We start from the raw sequence: 21,553 nt of genomic DNA on the forward strand, positions 1-21,553 counted from the left end.
TTCGACTTTTTGGTTTTTAGAGTTTTCAACTTTTCGATTTTTCGATTTTTTGATATTTCTATTTTTCAACTTTATCGATTTTTCGATCTTTTGCCTTTTCGATTTTCAGTTATTCTTTTCTCGATTTTTAAATTTTTGGATTTTTTGACGTTTCGATTTCCCGATACTTTTCGGCTTTTCGGTTTCTCGAGTTTTCGTTTTTTTTACTTTTCGATTGTTCGAATTTTCGATTTCTTGGTTTTTCACTTTTTCGATTTTTTAAATTCATTGATTTCTTGATTTTTCGACTTTTCCATTTCTTAATTTTCCGATTTTGACTTGTCGTCTCCTCGATTTCTCGATTTTTTGACTTTTTTATTTTCCGATTTTGCATTTGTCGATTTTTCGACTTCAATTTGTTGATTGGGAATTCTCGATGTGTAGATTTTTCAACTTCTAGAATTTTCGGTTTTTGGGATTTTTCTATTTCAAACTTCTCGATGTCTTGATCTTTCAATTTTTGAATCCTTTTGGTTTCCTCAATTTCGGAGTTTTCAATATTTAGACTTTTCGACTTTTTGGTTTTAGATTTTTCGACTTTTTTAACTTATCGATTCTCAATTTTCCGATATTTCGACTTTTGACTTCTCGATTTATCGCTTTCCGATTTTTCGAATTTTCGTTTTTTCAATTTTTTTATATTTCGACATTTCCATTTCCCGATTTTTTGACTTTTCGATTTTTCAACATTTCGATTTCTCGACATTTTAATTTCTCGATTTTTTGACTTTTCGGTTTACCGATTTTCTGACTACTCGATTTTTCGATTTTTTTATTTCTCAATTTTCTCATTTTACGACTTTTCGATTTCTCGATTTTTCAGTTTTTCTTTAACTCGATTTATCGATTTCTCAGTTTTTCGAATTTTCGTTTTTTCGGTTTCTCACTTTATCGATTTTTCAAGTTTTCGTTTCTACATTTTTCAATTTTTCTATATTTCGACGTTTAGATTTCCCAATTTTTATACTTTTTTCGATTTCTCTGGTTTCTTTCGTATTTTTTCGACGTCTCATGACTCCTAGAGTACGAAAAAATAGGACTGTCGTTTCTGTTTGTCTGTCTGTCTGTCTGTCTGTCTGTCTGTCTGTCTGTCTGTCTATATTGATTTTTATTGCCATGTAGACGATAAAACATTAACCAAAATTGTCTAATCTCCAAATTTTACGAAATTTTATAAAATAACAGGAGTATATTATTTTATATTTCCACACAGACGCCAGACAGACGGAAATGGGGGACCACTTTTTTCGTACTCTAGAGGTCACGAAACGTCGAGAAAACATGGAAGTGGGTAATCGTCCGATGAACTCGATTACTATACGTCCTTAGCTCACGCTCGGGAAGTAAAAAACCCGGTTATTGCAATCCATTTAAATGATTCGAGTTCCTAAAAACCTGCTAATTCCGTGCATAAAAATGTAATCATTTGCATAACGCCACATTTTCCACATACCAACGGAAGCCCATGAATCCAACGACTTAATTTCGAGCTAGCTGCACAAATCCTCGCATGTGACAAAAGAAAAGCAGGTAATTAACGAAATCCTTGTCCGGACTCGTTACACGCTGAAGTAGGTCCTAAGTAGATTCAGTTCAAGAAGTGGAGCTTTGCAAAAACGGGAAACTTTTCGCAAGCGCCTACTTCGCAAAGTTGAAAGCTCAAGAGAAATTATCCTAAACCGTAAGTCCAAGCTCAGGAGAAATTAACTTTTCTTTAAAGACCACCGTAAATCCCGACAGCTTCGACAGCACAACTTCCCACAAAAATCTACGGCCGACTTTGTAATTACCATCAATCTTTCCTCCCTCCACCCATCACCTGGATAGCCGCTAAAACCTCAAAAAGCTCCCCCTGATATTTATTGTAGCAAACAAAGTTGGATGGAGTCTTGGAAGTTCGCAACAACAGAAACGTTTGCGATTACAAATACCTCGGCTAGGTGCGAAGCGCGTTAATTATTTCCTCGTCGGAATGGTGATTACAACATCAAAGAATGTCTTAATTGATTGAAAACTTCCCACTTAGCTAATTAAATTGACACGAGAAGTGGGAAAGATGTAAAAGATTCGATTGGGCCATAAAACGCCGGATCGATCCTTGATGACATATGCCCCAGCCCGTAAATTATTTATGGCCGCGTAACCAAGGCACTGTGGACGGCTCCAGGTCAGTGGCGGCGCTTCTAAAAAAATTGAAAGCAGACTCATGAACCACTTTTCCAATGTCTCTTTATTTAGATATCGAGAGCCATTGATACTCCGCAAAACAATCGATACTGTTGACTGACAGCCTCTTTGCCGTGTCAATGGAGTCCGATTGTATCACCGCACATACCGAGGGTTCCTTGAGGGAGTCCCGTCAGCGCTGTCTAAGCATTGTTGCTCGTTGTCCCATTTCGCTTTGTTGCGGTTGTAGCGACTTATATAATTGTTTGATGTCGGCGCCCCAGAGACCGAGCCGAGTTGCGCCAGTTTAACAGCGTCCACTTAGTTCATCCATCTCCGATTGTTCAAGGACGGCCGATATTTCTTTAAGAGCACCCTAGATTGCGATATTGCGCCGAGGGTTGCCATCGAACAATGTTCTTGGCGTGGATCCAAACAATAATGGAGGAACATGTAAATTTCGGCCATTTTGCCTGCTCGGGGAAGAAAAATATGATTTTATTAAAAAACACATCGTGGATTACCGAAATTAATGAGCCTGGCGGGCCTTTGAATTAACAATTTGTTCTTCGAGTAACCTTTTCGGCCAGAATTTACATTTTCGCGCTGGTTTTATTTGACTTTTAAAATAGACGGGATCCGCAAAGTTGGATTATGGGTTTTTTCATTTGCCTGGATTCGGAAGATTTGAATCGGGACGGGAGATAAACAAGGCGTTTTGTGTCGTAGACAATCGCATAATGAAGACGAATTAATTTAACATCTGGAGTTTTGTTACTGTTTCGTCGTCTGTTAGATTAGATTAGATGTCGTAGGCATTAGGTTTCCAACGAAAGAATTAAATTTGCCAATTCTCCAAATTGTCTTGTTTATAAGCTTCTGGATTAGTCTTGAAATTGACTAGAAAAGTATAAATATAACACTAGTATGTTTAACGCAGATGTTGGTCTATTCCCACCCCTACATATAGTTATATATGTTATCTAATAAAGTTTAATTATTACAAACAATTTTACCGCATTGTGTTTTCACTTTTCACCGGCTGCCTTGTAATATAATAAATTTGTGGTCTTTGAGCAGAGCAACTCGCAAACGACCAGGCTAAACTGATTACAAATTCAAAACGTTTGAATGAAATGTAGTATTTGTCTTACGGGTATTTATTTGAATCTAAAGTCAATGTCTTTGTTTAAAGTATGTTTGAATAAATTATTTACACAGGTTCACGAATGTTGGGAAATGAAAGTGTGAAGAGATCAAAGAGTTTTCGAGTTCATGATTTTAGAGCTTTTTAAATTTATTTTCCAATTAAATTGGCTAATTAATGTAAGTTTGCCTGATAATTTAGTGTTTGGATAACGCAAAGCTTTAAATATTTGTATTTAATTGGTGTCAATATGAGTTCTATGAATCAATATAGTAATACGACAGCTGTTAGTTATCAATAAAATTAAACATGTACATAGGCAGTTATCACTTTGAGAACGTTCCCACGAACGGTATTTGTTTAAAATATAGAGGCATATGTTGTTTACTGTTTGGCTGAATACGTAATTAGATTTTTTTAATGTTGCTGGATTCGCCAGGAAATTCATTGAAAAATATAAAAATTTATAAATTGATATCACACATAAATTAAATTATACTTTTCAAAAAATCATAAGAATTATGTAAAAGGAAAGACACACGGAACAAGTTAAACCCGATTTTGATTTTTTATTTCTAGCGAAGACCAGCATCTGCATTGAACACTCTATCGCTGTCCTTAAATATATTTTTTTTATTTTCGGTCTTTACAATTTTCACACCTTTAATTCGTTAAATTTTTGTCCACGTATTACTATATTTCGATGGATGGACCCATCTGGAAATTGGAAATTCCAAATTTTATATAGTTTTAAATGAAATAAAATTTCTACTACTTCAAAAATAAAGCAAAAGTGGTCCCTGAGATTTTTTCAAATTACTTCAAAAATAAAAGAAAACGAGGTCCACAAGAGTCTTTTAAACTAATGGAAAAACAAACCAAAAGGGGTCCCTGAGATTCTTTCAAACTTCTTCAAAAAGCAGGCATAAAAAGTCCCCGAGATACTTTAAAACTACTTCAAAAACAAAATAAACAGTTCGCCCCGAGATTCTTTCAAACTACTTCAAAAATTAGGCACAAGACTTTCCCGAGATTCTTTCAAACTTCTTCAAAAACAAAACAAAAAGGAGCCCCCGAGATTGTTTCAAACTTCTTCAAAAACAAAACAAAAGGGACCCCAAGATTTCTTCAAACCACTTCAAAAACTAGGCAAAAGGAGTCACCGAGATTCTTTAAAACTTCTTCAAAAACAAACCAAAAGGGGCCCTGAGATTCTTTCAAACTTCTTCAAAAATAACACAAAAAGAAGTCCCCGAGATTCTTTCAAACTTCTTCAAAAACAAACCAAAAGGGGTCCCCGAGATTCTTTAAAACTTCTTCAAAAACAAACCAAAAGGGGCCCTGAGATTCTTTCAAACGTCTTCAAAAATAAAACAAAAATGAGTCATCGAGATTGTTTCAAACTTCTTCAAAAACAAACCAAAAGGGTCCCTGAGATTCTTTCAAACTTCTTCAAAAACAAACCAAAAGGGGTCCCCGAGATTCTTTCAAACTTCTTCAAAAATAAAACAAAAAGGAGACCCCGAGATTCTTTCAAACTTCTTCAAAAATATAACAAAACAGAGCCCCCGAGATTGTTTCAAACTTCTTCAAAAACAAAACAAAAGGGATCCCTGAGATTTCTTCAAACCACTTCATAAACTAAGCACAAGGAGTCCCTGAGATTCTTTAAAACTACTTCAAAACAAACCAAAAGATGTCCCCGAGATTCTTTAAAACTTCTTCAAAAACAAACCAAAAAGGATCCCCGAGATTTTTTAAAACTACTTCAAAAACAAACCAAAAGGCTCCCTGAGATGCTTTCAAACTTCTTAAAAAATAAAACAAAAATGAGTCACCGAGATTGTTTCAAACTTTTTCAAAAACAAACCAAAAGGGGGCCCAGAGATTCTTTAAAACTTCTTCAAAAACAAACCAAAAGGGGCCCTGAGATTCTTTCAAACTTCTTCAAAAACAAACCTAAAGGGGTCCCCGAGATTTTTCAAAACTACTTCAAAAACAAACCAAAAGGGGCCCTAAGATTCTTTCAAACTTTTTCAAAAATAAAACAAAAATGAGTCCCCGAGATTGTTTCAAACTTCTTCAAAACCAAACCAAAAGGGGTCCCCGAGATTCTTTAAAACTACTTCAAAAACAAACCAAAAGGGGCCCTAAGATTCTTTCAAACTTTTTCAAAAATAAAACAAAAATGAGTCCCCGAGATTGTTTCAAACTTCTTCAAAAACAAACCAAAAGGGGTCCCCGAGATTCTTTAAAACTTCTTCAAAAACAAACCAAAAGGGGCCCTGAGATTCTTTCAAACTTCTTCAAAAATAAAACAAAAAGGAGTCCCCGATATTCTTTCAAACTTCTTCAAAAATATAACAAAACGGAGCCCCCGAGATTGTTTCAAACTTCTTCAAAAACAAAACAAAAGGGATCCCTGAGATTCGGTCAAACCATTTCAAAAACTAGGCACAAGGAGTCCCTGAGATTATTTAAAACTTCTTCAAAAATAAAACAAAAAGCAGTCCCCGAGATTCTTTCAAACTTCTTCAAAAATAAAACAAAAAGGAGTCCCTGAGATTCTTTAAAACTTCTTCAAAAACAAAACAAAAGGGGTCCCTGAGATTCTTTCAAACTTCTTCAAAAACTAGGCACAAGGAGTACCGGAGATTATTTAAAACTACTCCAAAAATAAACCAAGAGGGGTCCCTGAGATTCTTTCAAACTTCTTCAAAAATAAAACAAAAATGAGTCCCCGAGATTCTTTAAAACTTCTTCAAAAACAAACCCAAAGGGGTCCCCGAGATTTTTTAAAACTACTTCAAAAACAAACCAAAAGGGGCCCTAAGATTCTTTCAAACTTTTTCAAAAATAAAACAAAAATGAGTCCCCGAGATTGTTTCAAACTTCTTCAAAAACAAACCAAAAGGGGTCCCCGAGATTCTTTGAAACTACTTCAAAAACAAACCAAAAGGGGCCCTAAGATTCTTTCAAACTTCTTCAAAAATAAAACAAAAATGAGTCCCCGAGATTCTTTAAAACTTCTTCAAAAACAAACCAAAAGGGGCCCTGAGATTCTTTCAAACTTCTTCAAAAATAAAACAAAAAGGAGTCCCCGAGATTCTTTCAAACTTCTTCAAAAACATAACAAAACGGAGCCCCCGAGATTGTTTCAAACTTCTTCAAAAACAAAACAAAAGGGATCCCTGAGATTCGGTCAAACCATTTCAAAAACTAGGCACAAGGAGTCCCTGAGATTATTTAAAACTTCTTCAAAAATAAAACAAAAAGCAGTCCCCGAGATTCTTTCAAACTTCTTCAAAAATAAAACAAAAAGGAGTCCCTGAGATTCTTTAAAACTTCTTCAAAAACAAAACAAAAGGAGTCCCTGAGATTCTTTCAAACTTCTTCAAAAACTAGGCACAAGGAGTACCGGAGATTATTTAGAACTATTCCAAAAATAAACCAAGAGGGGTCCCTGAGATTCTTTTAAACTTCTTCAAAAATAAAACAAAAACGAGTCCCCGAGATTCTTTCAAATTTCTTCAAAAACAAAACAAAAGGGGTCCGTGAGATTCTTTTAAACTTCTTCAGAAATCAGCCACACGGAATCCCCGAGATTTTTTCAAACTATGTATTTCAAAAACAAAATAGAAAAGGGTCCCTCAGATTGTTTCAAACTTCTTCAAAAACAAAACAAAAAGAAGATTGCTTGAAAAATAAAAGTAAAGGGATCCTTGAGATTCTTTCAAACTTCTTCAAAAACTAGGCACAAGGAGTTCCCGAGATTGTTTCAAACTACTTCAAAAATTGACAAAAAGGAGTCCCCGAGATTCTTTCAAACTTCTTCGAATACTAAACAAAAGGGGTCCCTGAGATTCTTTCAAACTTCTTCAAAAACCAGGCACAAGGGATCTCCGAGAGTTTTTCAAAGTACTTCAAAAACAAAACAAAAAAGGATTCCCAAGATTCCTTCAAACTACATACTTCAAAAACCATACACAAGGAGTCTCCGAAATTCTTTCAAACCACTTCAGAAACAAAATAAACAGGGGTCTCCAAGGTTCTTTCAAACTAGGTACTTCAAAAACAAAACAAAAGTGGTCCCTGTGATTCTTTCAAATTTCTTCAAAAACAGAACAAAAATGAATCCCCAAGATTCTTTCAAATTACTTCAAAAACAAAACAAAACGGGTTCCCGAGATTCTTTCAAACTACTTCAAAAACAAAAACACAGGCGGCGCCCAAGATTCTTTTTAAAATTACTTCAAAAACAAGACACGAGTGGCCTCGAGATTCTTTTAAATTGTTTAAAAAAAACCCAAGATTCTTTCAAATTATTTCAAAAACAAAACATCATGGATAGGGGCGGATGGGACGATCCGGAAAGAGACAGGTGTCCGAATCCGAATTTTATGTACTTTTGAATGAAGTAAAATTTGGACCTTTCAGTCGTCGGTTTAAATTTTTCTCGCGCTGGTTTACCGGCTTCGATCCGCCTCTGCACGAATAATAATCCATTTTTTCAAGACGATCGAACAACTACTGAAAATTTTTCAAAAAATCCTTTCGGAATGGAACTTTTTTTATGAAGGGCGGTGTACTAAGAATTATGATATAAATTTAGAAAACATTGTACAGAAAAATGAGAAAAACAAGATTTGAGAACATCTCTAGTAGGCCATGAAATTTATTTGTAAAATAATGATGTTGGCATTGCAGCAATTGGACAGTTCACTTGACAGTTCCTCGGTGTTGCCAACATATTTTTTTAACACTAAATTTGAAAACGTGGTGAACTAGATGCCCTTGACGCCATCCTAGAATCAAAAAATCCACTATATTTATTTTAACGCCTTGTGCAAAAACTTGATCTTACTTTACATACTTTGTAGCACTTTTAAACGCCCTCGATCGCTCGAAAATAATCAAGCCGTCGCCGAGGACACGCTATTATTAGCCACCGCAAAGCGGCTTATTTGTTGGTAATTGTTACATTTATGTCCCACCTAAGCAAACAAACCCTCGCTTTATTTTCTATCCAAATCTAGAACATCCAATTAACCTTTTCCTTACCGTATTAATTAAAAACCCCCAACTGTGGACCCGCTAGATAAATTTGCGACGCCGTATCTTGCGTTTTCATCGTATTTCGGTAATCTTTGCACAACGAGCAATTAGGGGGACTCTTATCTCGTGATAATAAAATCTCAGAACATGAAAATTTGTCTTGTCGGAGGAACGAATTTCGTGGAAAAAAATTTCAACAAAGGCTATTTCGCTGCCCTTACAGGCCTATCGGAACTTTTATCGATTATGCATGGAACCTTTAAAGTTTGATGATGCGGTGGCTCAAATAAAGATTTAAGAAAATAGCCGCCCTTATTGCTTCCTTGCTTTACCATAAAATAACTATAAAGCCACATATTTACACTCTAAAAGAAACCAACAGAATATTTGTGGGCGATTTATCACCGTTCACTTTTCCTAGTTTAATATTTTTCTGATATAAATGATCTACGGAGCTTTAGAATCGTCCGCACATTCTAAAATTAAATAATCCAGAGCGCACTTAAGGCCAGCTGTACGTCAGGATTTATGTATTTACGGATATTTCTCGACGTGCACCCAGCTATTAAGTTAAACGATGGAAACTAAATGATCCACAAAACTTACAACCTAGAAAAATCTAATCCCGCTTTTTATGAGTTGTTATTTTTCTAGTAGAGACTTTTCCGGTCATAATAAAAATCTGTAGAGTGCGAATTAGCTCTAAACTTTTTACTTTTCTCAAATAACGAAAACGTTGCAGTTGCTTTGAAGTTATTTTATGCACTTCGATCCACTAAATTGGTTTTAGTCGTAAAAGCGGAGAAAGAGAAGCCAATGTCAAAGAGGTCTTAAATGTTATTAGATCGTTGCTTTAATAAATAGGAAGTAACTTTTCCTATTAAGTGGCTTGTTTTTTTTGCGTGTGAGGCCTAAAGTATTAAAATTTAATATTCTTGACTCCTTTGTTATTCCAGTTGTTCACCCCGTGGTCTGAATATACAACCCGGAACATAGCTCTATATAGATTTTGGTTTCCATGACCTCCCACGATTTGATTATTCAGAGAATAGTTCGAACGATAAGCATTCATAGGGTTATAAAATCGTTGGTGAAAGGAGCCCATGATCTTAAACATAATACTATTCTACAAGTTAGCAGAGATCAAAATTAATGAATCAAGATAAATATCACAGTTATTAGTCATTTTCTTAGAGGAAACGTCATTTGCCAAAATCACTCTTATCTTAGCAGGTACTAGACCCGCCCACCCACCCCCTCTTTTCCTAGACGATATGTCATTTGCCAAAATCAGTCTTATCTTAGCAGGTACCAGCCCCACCTACTCGAGCTGTTCTCATTATAATGATTTTATGTTTGTTCAGTGTAAGATCCACTTCTAATTTTATTCAGACTAGATCAAATGAACCACAGAAATTTAGGCGGGTGGGCGGCGTTATTTATATGTTCTTTTGTAGAGTGGGAATGGGAAGGAATAGAATATAGACTGTTAAAATAGAAAAAAAAAAACTCTAATCCTAATGTTTTTGTTACATTCTTTGCTAAAAGTTCTTATTTCAGAAAAAAGCGAGAATTGCTAAGTTTAACTTTTTGATACATATTTTTTATAAAGAAGCAATAGCCCCGCCTACTCGGACTTAATTTTCTTTCATTTGCCACAATCAGTCTCATCTTAACAAATACTAGCCCCTCCCACCCACCCTTTTTTTTCTTAGAAGGTATGTCGTTTACCAAAATCAGTCTTATATTAGTAGGTGCTAACTCCACTCACCCGTGCTGCTCTCATTCAAACCATTTTATTTGTATTCAGATGTAAAATCCACTTTTAATTCAGACTAGGTAAAATTAATCTCTGAAATGAAGACTGGGTGGGTGGGCGGGATTACTTCTATGTTCCTTTGTAGAGTGGGAATGGGAAGGAATATAATGTAGGCTGTTAAAAAAAAGCTCTAATCCTAATGTTTTTGATATACTATTTGCTAAAAGATTTATTTCTTGTTTCAAAAGCAAAAAAAAAGATAGAATGGGTGGGTGGGCGGGGCTAAATTTAACTTTTTGCTACATAGTTTTTTATAAACAAGCAATAGACCCGCCTACTTTTACTTTATTTTCTTTCATTTGCCACAATCAGTCTCATCTTAACAAATACTAGCCCCTCCCACCCACCCTTTTTTTTCTTAGAAGGTATGTCGTTTACCAAAATCAGTCTTCTATTAGTAGGTACTAGCTCCACCCACCCGCGCTGCTCTCATTCAAACGATTTTATTTGTATTCAGATGTAAAATCCATTTTTAATTCAGACTAGGTAAAATTAATCACTGAAATGAAGACTGGGTGGGTGGGCGGGATTACTTATATGTTCCTTTGTAGAGTGGGAATGGGAAGAAATATAATGTAGGCTGTTAAAAAAAGCTCTAATCGTAATGTTTTTGTAATACTATTTGCTAAAAGATTTATTTCTTGTTTCAGAAGAAAAAAAAAAGATAGAATTGGTGGGTGGGCGGTGCTAAATTTAACTTTTTGCTACATAGTTTTTTTATAAACAAGCAATAGACCCGCCTACTTTTACTTTATTTTCTTTCATTTGCCACAATCAATCTCATCTTAACAAATACTAGCCCCTCCCACCCACCCTTTTTTTTCTTAGAAGGTATGTCGTTTACCAAAATCAGTCTTATATTAGTAGGTACTAGCTCCACCCACCCGCGCGGCTCTCATTCAAACGATTTTATTTGTATTCAGGTGTAAAGTCCACTTTTAATTTAGACTAGGTAAAATTAATCACTGAAATGAAGACTGGGTGGGTGGGCGGGATCACTTATATGTTCCTTTGTAGAGTGGGAATGAAAAGGAATATAATGTAGGCTGTTAAAAAAAAGCTCTAATTGTAATATTTTTGTTATACTATTTGCTAAAAGATTTATTTCTTGTGTCAGAAGAAAAAAAAGAGAGAATGGGTGGGTGGGCGGGGCTAAGTTTAACTTTTAATACATAGTTTTTTATAAAGAAGCAATAGCCCCGCCTACTCAGACTTTATTTTCTTTCATTTGCCACAATCAGTCTCATCTTAACAAATACTAGCCCCTCCCACCCACCCTTTTTTTTCTTAGAAGGTATGTCGTTTACCAAAATCAGTCTTATATTAGTAGGTGCTAGCTCCACCCACCCGTGCTGCTCTCATTCAAACCATTTTATTTGTATTCAGATGTAAAATCCACTTTTAATTCAGACTAGGTAAAATTAATCTCTGAAATGAAGACAGGGTGGGTGGGCGGGATTACTTCTATGTTCCTTTGTAGAGTGGGAATGGGAAGGAATATAATGTAGGCTGTTAAAAAAAAGCTCTAATTGTCATGTTTTTGTTATACTATTTGCTAAAAGATTTATTTCTTGTTTCAGAAGAAAAAAAAGAGAGAATGGGTGGGTGGGCGGGGCTAAGTTTAATTTTTTGCTATATAGTTTTTTATAAACAAGCAATAGCCCTGTCTACTCAGACTTTATTTTCTTTCATTTGCCACAATCAGTCTCATCTTAACAAATACTAGTCCCTCCCACCCACCCTTTTTTTTCTTAGAAGGTATGTCGTTTACCAAAATCAGTCTTATCTTAGCAGGTACTGGCTCCGCCCACCCGCGCTGCCCTCATTCAAACGATTTTATTTGTATTCAGATGTAAAATCCACTTTTAATTCAGACTAGGTAAAATTAATCACTGAAATGGAGGCGGGTGGGTGGGCGGGGTTAATAATATGCTCTTTTGTAGAATGGGAATAGGAAGGAATAAAATATATGTTGTTAAAAAAGAAAAAAAGTTCAAATCGAAATGTTTTTGTTAAACTATTTGCTAAAAATTTATTTCTTATTTCAGAAGAAAAACAATTAGAGAATATATGGGTGGGCGGGGCTAAGTGAGTCTTTTATAAACAAGCAGTAGCTCCGCCTGCCCAGACACTATTTTTTTAGAGGGTATATCATTTGCTACAGTCAGTCTCATTTTAACAAAAACTAGCCCCACCCACCCACCCACCCTCTTTTTTCTTAGAAGGTATGTCATCTACCAAAATCAGTCTTATCTTAGCAGGTACTAGTCCGCCCACCTGCACTGTTCTCATTCAAACGATTTTATTTCTATTTAGATGTAAGATCCACTTTTAATTCAGACTAGATAAAATTAATCTCTGAAATGGAGCCTTGTGGGTGGGCGGGGTTAATTATATGTTCTTTGTAGAGCAGGAATGGGAAGGAATATAATGTAGACTGTTAAAAAAGAAAAAAAAGGTCTAATGCAAATGTTTTTGTTATACTATTTGTTAAAAGATTGATTTCTTGTTCCAGAAGAAAACAAAAGAGAGAATGGGTGGGTGGGCGGGGCTAAGTTTAACTGTTTGATACATAGTTTTTTATAAAGAAGCAATAGCCCCGTCTACTCAGACATTATTTTCTTTTATTTGCCACGATCAGTCTCATCTTAACAAATACAACCCCTCCCACCCACCCTTTCTTTTCTTAGAAGGTATGCCGTTTACCAAAATGAGTCTTATATTAGCAGGTATTAGCTCCGCCCACCCGAGCTGCTCTCATTCAAACGATTTTATTTGTATTCAGTTGTAAAATCCACTTTTAATTCAGAATAGGTAAAATTAATCACTGAAATGGAGGCGGGTGGGTGGGCGGGTTTAATAATATGCTCTTTTGTAGAATGGGAATAGGAAGGAATAAAAAAGCTCTAATCGTAATATTATTTGCTAAAAGTTCTTATTAAAATAAAAATATTAGGGTGGGTGGGCGGGGCTAAGTTTAACTTTTTGCTACAAAGTCTTTTATAAACAAGCAATAGCCTCGCAAAAATAGAAAAATTGTGGAATCTAGAAATTGCAAATCTCAAGTGTGAAGTAACGAAAAACTAAAAAATGGAAAAATCAAACCGGAAATTCAAAAAATTGAAAATAGAAACATTGGAGAAAGGAAAAAGTAAGAATCGAGGAACGGAAAATTCGAAACACTGAAAAAACGAACAAAAACCCGAAAGTTGAAAACTCAAAAGTTGTTAAACGAAAAATGAATTTATTGAAAAACTCGAAGAGTTGCATAATGGACAGTCTACATATTAAACTGCATCAGTTTCACGTACAAATTTATTTTTAAAAAATAATAAAAATAATAATACAGCGCAAGCCCTTGACGCCATCCTAGACGCAAAAGATACCACTGGTTCAGCAGGTCTTGGTATAAAATTAGTTTGCACTAACCCAGCTAATGGATTAGAGTCCTTTGACGTCCGTTTATGGCCGCAGTCGAGATCGTTGGCTTAAACCTCTTCTCTCACAATCAAGCTAATAATGAATGCATCACAGTGCACGTCGGTAAACATAAGATCGATTTTATTGCTGATGATTACATGCATCGTTTGTGCAGATAACAAGCAATTTATTTGATAATAACATGTCGGTTCAGCCTTTCGGACGACCTATAAATAAATATAAATATTTATCGATGTGCTTGAACACAACCGTTCAATTCTTTTAGGGTGCGCCTTTTTATTATTTGCATATTTTCGCCGAAGCCCGTTCCAGGGGTGGAATTACTTAGTGTAACTTTTATCTGAAATTGGATAATAAAAAGGCCGTTAAAAAACAAACGTCGCCGTATATTTTCTCCCTGAGGCAGTCTGCTCCAGATAACGAAGAAATAATAAGATAAAAACAAGTCGGAATAATTAATTTGTAAGCAAGCTAATGGACCTATAAAATTTTTCGAGAGATGTCTCAAGTCACAGAATTCACAGGAAATGATAACAATAATGGCCACAGGAATTATTCGATAAGTCGAAAACGGACGATAAGGGTTCCTCGAAACGTCAATGGATCAGTAATGGAATGATCTTGTGCCACGTGGTCTCGCGTGATTACTCAACTCGGCCAACGCCTCAGCACCGGGGTGTACATGAAGAAAACAAATTTAATGATTGGTATTTCCTCTTCGTTCCGTTTTACAAAGGCAAGATAACCAATTCAGGCACGTAACGCTGCGGTTCAGCTTTTCCGAAAGCGAATTTCCATCCCACATTTTAATAAAAAAGTGGCGGCGCGCATGAATAAATATCACCCTGTAAATTGCAGATTCGGCTTTGTTCAAAGGCAAAATTGATTTGTCGCACAAGGTACTAAAAAAAATTTGGTGCTTGCGCTGGCTGTGACACAAAATGACGTGAATGTAGTTGTCGTCAAGTGAAACTCGATCGATCCGCGACGTCCGTTTTGTTTCCGCAGACCTCCCGGCGCCGCTTTTTCTCCACCGACGTCATTATTTTACTGGTGGAAATCGGGCGGAGGACTGTGTCGTCACGGTTTTAGGGGGATTCCCTGCCCCCATAAAACATGCGTGTCGTACATAATAAAGCCGAGTCGAAACCGGCGCGTAAAAATACGCTTAATCCCCGGAGACTTGCGACGCGTAAGCATAAAAGAGCCTTTATTCACATCTGGGTTCCCACTCAACTGACTCAATTCGAACGAAAATCCTAACATTGTAGGAGTATTTTGAGGAGGACGTGTTTTTTCGGTTTATACCGGGGAATAAGAGGAAACAAAATATTTGTTTTCGCAGGTGGAATTTGTTTTGATCGGGACAGTCGACGAAAGGTTTATGGGCGGAGTATGGAAATGAGGTGGACGCCCTGTTCTACAAGGGAAATGGGAAAACTAGCGGAGATCAAAAATTCGAGTGTTTTTTTTATTGTGGGGGCGGCGGGTGGCGGTTGTCACCGGATGCGGGAAATACATTTAATCATACTGTCGGTGGAAAACGCACTGTAAAAAAGCGAAAAGTTGAACAATATTAAAGCATTCCAAAACGATGAATAATATCGGACAGTGTTTGATATTTTTTGCCACAGAGTCGATATTGGTAGGCCACAAACGCATCCGCACTTCAATTCATGCGAAAAATTTATACATATTTGGAGCACACTAAATTATTTACGTTTATATTATGTCTATATAACCTGTGTACAAATAGGTATTAATGAAGTAAATGAGCCTCAAAAGAGGAGCAAAAATATCAATATATCTTGATGCCGCAACAAATCCTTTAAAAATCAATCAAACAAGATTTTAATTCGGAAAATGTAAAAATTTCTAATTTCGAGAAATTCGATGTCAAAAAGTTAACTTAGCAACGCCCACCCACCCCTTCTCTCGTTTTTTTTTTCTTCTGAAATAAGAAATAAATCTTTTAGCAAATAGTATAACAAAAACATTACGATTAGAGCTTTTTTTGATTTTTTAACAGCCCACATTCTACAAAAGAAAATATAATTAACCCCGCCCACCCACCCACTTCCATTTCAGTTATTAATTTTATCTCGTCTGAATTAAAAGTGGATCTTACATCTGAACAGAAATAAAGTCGTTAGAATGAGAACAACGCGGGTGGGTGGAACTAGTACCTGCTAAGATAAGACTGATTTTGGTAAATGACATACCTTCTAAGAAAAAAAAGGGTGGGTGGGAGGGGCTAGTATTTGTTCAGATGAGACTGATCGTGGCAAATGAAAGAAAATAAAGTCTGGGTAGGTGGGGCTATTGCTTGTTTATAAAAAACTATGTATCAAAAAGTTAAATTTAGCCCCGCCCACCCACCCATTCTCTCTCTTTTTTTTTCTTCTGGAACAAGAAATAAATCTTTTAGCAAATAGTATAACAAAAACATGATGATTAGAACTTTTTTTTAACAGCCTACATTCTATTCGTTCCCATTCCCACTCTACAAAGGAACATATAATTAACCCCGCCCACCCACCCAGTCTTCATTTCAGTGATTAATTTTATCTAGTCTGAATTAAAAGTGGATCTTACATCTGAACAGAAATAAAGTCGTTAGAATGAAAACAACTCGGGTGGGCGGAGCTAGTACCTGCTTAGATAAGACTAATTTTGGCAAATGACATATCCTCAAAAAAAGAGAGGGTGGGTGGGCGGGGCTAGTTTTTGTTAAGATGATACTGACTGTGGCAATTGATATACCTTCTAAGAAAATAAAGTCTGGGTAGGCAGGGCTATTGCTTGTTTATAAAAGACTATGCAGCAAAAAGATAAACTTAGCCCGGCCCACCCATCCATTCTCTCACTTTTTTCTAATAAATCTTTTAACAAATAGTGTAATGAAAACATTACCATTAGAGCTTTTTTTTCTTTTTTAACAGCCTACATTCTATTCGTTCCCATTCCCACTCTACAAAGGAACATATAATTAACCCCGCCCACCCACCCAGTCTTCATTTCAGTGATTAATTTTATCTAGTCTGAATTAAAAGTGGATCTTACATCTGAACAGAAATAAAGTCGTTAGAATGAAAACAACTCGGGTGGGCGGAGCTAGTACCTGCTAAGATAAGACTGGTTTTGGCAAATGACATATCCTCAAAAAAAGAGAGGGTGGGTGGGCGGGGCTAGTTTTTGTTAAGATGAGCCTGACTGTGGCAATTGATATACCTTCTAAGAAAATAAAGTCTGGGTAGGCAGAGCTATTGCTTGTTTATAAAAGACTATGCAGCAAAAAGTTAAACTTAGCCCCGCCCACCCATCCAATCTTTCATTTTTTTCTAATAAATCTTTTAACAAATAGTGTAATAAAAACATTACCATTAGAGCTTTTTTTCTTTTTTAACAGCCTACATTATATTCCTTCCCATTCCCACTCTACAAAAGAACCTATATTAACCCCGCCCACCCACCCGCCTCCATTTCAGTGACTAATTTTATCTAGTCTGAATTAAAAGTGGATCTTACATCTGAACAGAAATAAAATTGTTAGAATGAAAACAACTCGAGTGGGCGGAGCTAGTACCTGCTAAGATAAGACTGATTTTGGCAAATGACATATCCTCAAAAAAAGAGAGGGTGGGTGGGCGGGGCTAGTTTTTGTTAAGATGAGACTGACTGTGGCAATTGATATACCTTCTAAGAAAATAAAGTCTGGGTAGGCAGGGCTATTGGTTGTTTATAAAAGACTATGCAGTAAAAAGATAAACTTAGCCCCGCCCACCCATCCATTCTCTCATTTTTTTCTAATAAATCTTTTAACAAATAGTGTAATAAAAACATTACCATTAGAGCTTTTTTTCTTTTTTAACAGCCTACATTATATTCCTTCCCATTCCCACTTTACAAAAGAACCTATAATTAACCCCGCCCACCCACCCGTCTCCATTTCAGTGACTAATTTTATCTAGTCTGAATTAAAAGTGGATCTTACATCTGAACAGAAATAAAATCGTTAGAATGAGAACAACTCGAGTGGGCGGAGCTAGTACCTGCTAAGATAAGACTAATTTTGGTAAATGACATGCCTTCCAAGAAAAAAAAAGGTGGGTGGGAGGGGCTAGTTTTTGTTAAGATGAGACTGACAGTGGCAAATAATATACCCTCTAAGAAAGTAAAGTCTGGGTAGGCAGGGCTGCTGCTTGTTTATAAAAGACTCACTTAGCCCCGCCCACCCACCTATTCTCTCATTGTTTTTCTTCTGAAATAAGAAATAAATTTTTAGCAAATAGTTTAACAAAAACATTTCGATCTGAACTTTTTTTCGTTTTTAAGAGCCTACATTCTATTCCTTCCTATTCAAATTCTGCAAAAGAGCAAATTATTAACCCCGCCCACCCACTCCCGTCCATTTCAGTGAAACATTTGATCTAGTCTGAATAAAATTAAAAGTGGATCTTACATCTGAACAGGAATAAAATCGTTAAAATGAGAGCAGCGCGCGTGGGCGGAGCTAGTACCTGCTAAGATAAGACTGATTTTGGTAACGACATACCCTCTAAAAAAAGGGTGGGAGGGGGGGGCTAGTTTTTCTTAAGATAAGGCTGCTTGTTTATAAAAGACTATTGCTTAAAGTCAAATTTAGCCCCGCCCACCCATCCATTGTTTCCTTTTTTCTTCTGAAATAAGAAATTAATCTTTTAGCAACTAGTATAACAAAACCTTTACGATTAGAGCTTTTTTTTTCTTTTTTAATAGCCTACATTCCATTCCTTCCGATTCCCGCTCTACAAAAGAACATATAATTATTCCCGCCCACCCACCCGCCTCCATTTCAAAGATTAATTTTATCCAGTCTGAATTAAAAGTGGATCTTACATCTGAATAGAAATAAAATCGTTAGATTGAGAATAGTGAGGGTGGGCGGAGCTAGTACCAGCTAAGATAAAACTGATTTTGGTAAATGACATTCTTTCTAACATTGACAATTTGAGAAATGGAAAAACTGAGAAATCGAGGAAAGTCAAAAAATGAAAAAATCGAAAAATCGGGAAGTCGAAAAGTCGAAAAACCAAAGAATCGATTTATAGACAAATTGAGAAAAGGAAAAATCGCAAATTTCGAGATGGCAAAAATTTATTCGGCAAAATTTTCAAAGTTATTTTGCAAAATATTTTTATTCAGTTCCGAATTTTTTCCAAAAATTTTGGATGTCTGGGGTCAAAATTAAACACAGATTCACACACCACAAGTACAGGAGTATCTTATTTTATCAAATTAAAAATAACTTTTTATTATAAATTTTGGAGATGACGTCAACCCAATGGTGGTGGGGATGATTAGTCAAATTATAGTTAGCGGTTAACCATCTACATGATATTCCTATTATATCTACATACAAAATGTGACAACAATCGGTCTAGTAGTTTCGGAGATTACTTGTCTAATAAAAATGGATACAGACACCATACAGACAGACAGACGGAAACGGGAGACCGCTTTTTTCGGACTCTCGTCTCGATTACTATACTTCCTTAGCTTACGCTCGGGAAGCAAAAATGAAAAATCCAAAAATCGTGAAAATTTCAAAATGTAAAAACTAAATTAAAAATTAAAATCTCGATTAATTGAACGAAGGACAATTTTAAATATCTACAAATTGAGGAAGTGCAAAACCGAAATATCGAAAAATTTGCAAATCAAAAATCTGGGAGAGCAAAAATTACAAAATAAAAAGTAAAAATTCCAAAAATACTAAAATTGAAAAATAAAAAATTGAAAGCCAAAAACGACAAAATCGTAAAACTGAAAAATTCATAAGTTTAAAAATGAAAAATTGAAAATACGAAAAACCGCAAATCGAAAAATTGAAAAACGACAAATTGAAAAATCAAAAATAAAAAAAAAATACACATTATCTGTTTTTTGCCAAAAAAATTTTCGATATTTAGATAATTGAGCATCTTGTGCTTTGCCTCATCAACTTCTCCCTCATTCCCGTTCCTCTGTAACCGATACCCCCAAAAGCCCCGAAACCCGAAAGACTCCGAACCGTCTCAAATTATGAAACGAAATTTAATAAATGCGCCTTACACAATTCGCCCCCGGCATTAATTAACCCTTCCATGACGAACACAGCGTTTTCTTGCATTCAACAAATACCGACTTTGTAAAGTTTCCGATATTATTATCGCCTCGGTCGTTCATTTCCGGTTTAATAGTCTCAAACGGGACCTTTCTGCTTCTTGGCTCCGGCACGTATAATTGCAATTTTTGTCGAGCGGATTGTAACAGAAGGATCGTAACGACTAGGCCATTTTCCGGGGTGAAACTGTCATTTCTCATTCATAATGTACAAAGAAAATGAAACTCCCGAAGAATTTCCAAGACGGATATGGCGCCGTTATCCAGGTCGATAAAAGGGTGGTTCGTTTTCAGCTTTTTACGTCCTAATTGTGCGGTGATATAGCCCTGTCAGGAATGCCGAATTTTTCCACTTAAGGGTGTTGCGACGCCGAAAGCGCGCACACAAGTCTTCGTTTATTATAAATCATGAAGCTAATAGTAAGATTTGACCTTTTCCGTTACTTCGGTAGGTGCGGGAACCCTTAATCCTTGATCGACTTCGACACGAAAAGTGGAATGACCCGCAGGGGTGCACACAATCACTGAAAACACGATTTGGGTCATTCGGAAAATTAATGAAGCTCTGGTCATGCAAGCACTCCGGCGTTTTTGGCCGGAAAATTCACGTAGATGTGGAAAAGCGATAAGCACGCACTAGAGATATTAGCGAAATAGTTGTGCTGGATTTATCTAGTACAATTCTTCAAGGTGCGTGGGCTACGCTAAACGCACTCGTGTATAATTTCATCATTTTCATTACAATTACGTTAACAGCGGCCATAACCTCAAATTTAACTAGGGGTCGTGTTTAATTAACAAAACCAACTAATTACGCGACATGGGGATGTCCCTTTAATGTTCATTTGCATTAGAATGGTGTACGAGGAGACTAAATCAATGTGCGATCAACGAAAGTATGAAAATTGTTGCACAGGTGCATTCAGGGGTGATTAGCAACACAAAGGGTTCAAGGGCTAGAGCGAGGGGTGCGAAAACGACCACGAGGAAAATAAAATGTTGGTCAAGTTTATTAAAAAGTTGTGTCGTTTCAGTCAAATTTTTAAGTTGTCTTGGATTCTGTGTGTTTTATGATACGAGATAACATTTACACTACAGAAAAACCAAAGTTCGAGTTTCCTCTGTGGGAACTGCTAGAATTCATGTCGCTATAAACATAACAAATTGGTAATTAGTTTCAACAATTACGTAGTTAGTGAACTCTAAAACTCCCAGTCTTTCTTAAAGCACCCAATTGAAATTATTGAAGTTGGAAAACCCCCCGAACTTAAACTTTAAGTGTATAATCCATTTACAGTTAAAACTAAGGTTGTTCTTTCGTTGAAAAAAATGACTAGGACTGACGAGACACGAATAAATTCAGATTTGCTGAAGCAACTCAATTTAAATCAGAACACAAATATTTAATAGTGCATCGTTTGTACCTAGAGGATTATCCGAAGAGATAATTCCCAAATCAATTATGGACTCGCATCGAATATCAAATTAATGAAAAGTGCCGTAGAATGAGTTTCTTGCGCTCATAATAGAGAAATTCCATACACTTTAATGGATTGCTGTTTAGCTGAATGGAATACAGGCTGAAGTCCGTCAGGTTTTGGTCGTTTTTGCGATTAGTGTACGAGTCTCGACTTTTTTATTACTATTTTTCGAATCTTAGTTATTAATAGCTAACTTGAAACTACATGCTACATTAAAAATTTTTATAGTTAATAATTAATTTGAAAATGACTTTTCTAATT

At 36.0% G+C, this 21,553-nt stretch overlaps 1 protein-coding gene across 2 annotated transcripts in view; it reads left to right on the forward strand.

Annotated features, from left to right (window-relative positions):
- The window catches only part of Dtn (detonator), a 221,214-nt gene that overhangs the window by 13,485 nt on the left and 186,176 nt on the right, over positions 1-21,553 (forward strand). The gene's annotated exons all lie outside the window — the stretch shown is intronic.

Source organism: Zophobas morio, unplaced genomic scaffold (assembly GCF_036711695.1).
Source record: "Zophobas morio isolate AGI-343-1 ecotype UQ-CSIRO unplaced genomic scaffold, CSIRO_AGI_Zmor_V1 ptg000004l, whole genome shotgun sequence".
Lineage (NCBI taxonomy): Eukaryota > Metazoa > Arthropoda > Insecta > Coleoptera > Tenebrionidae > Zophobas > Zophobas morio.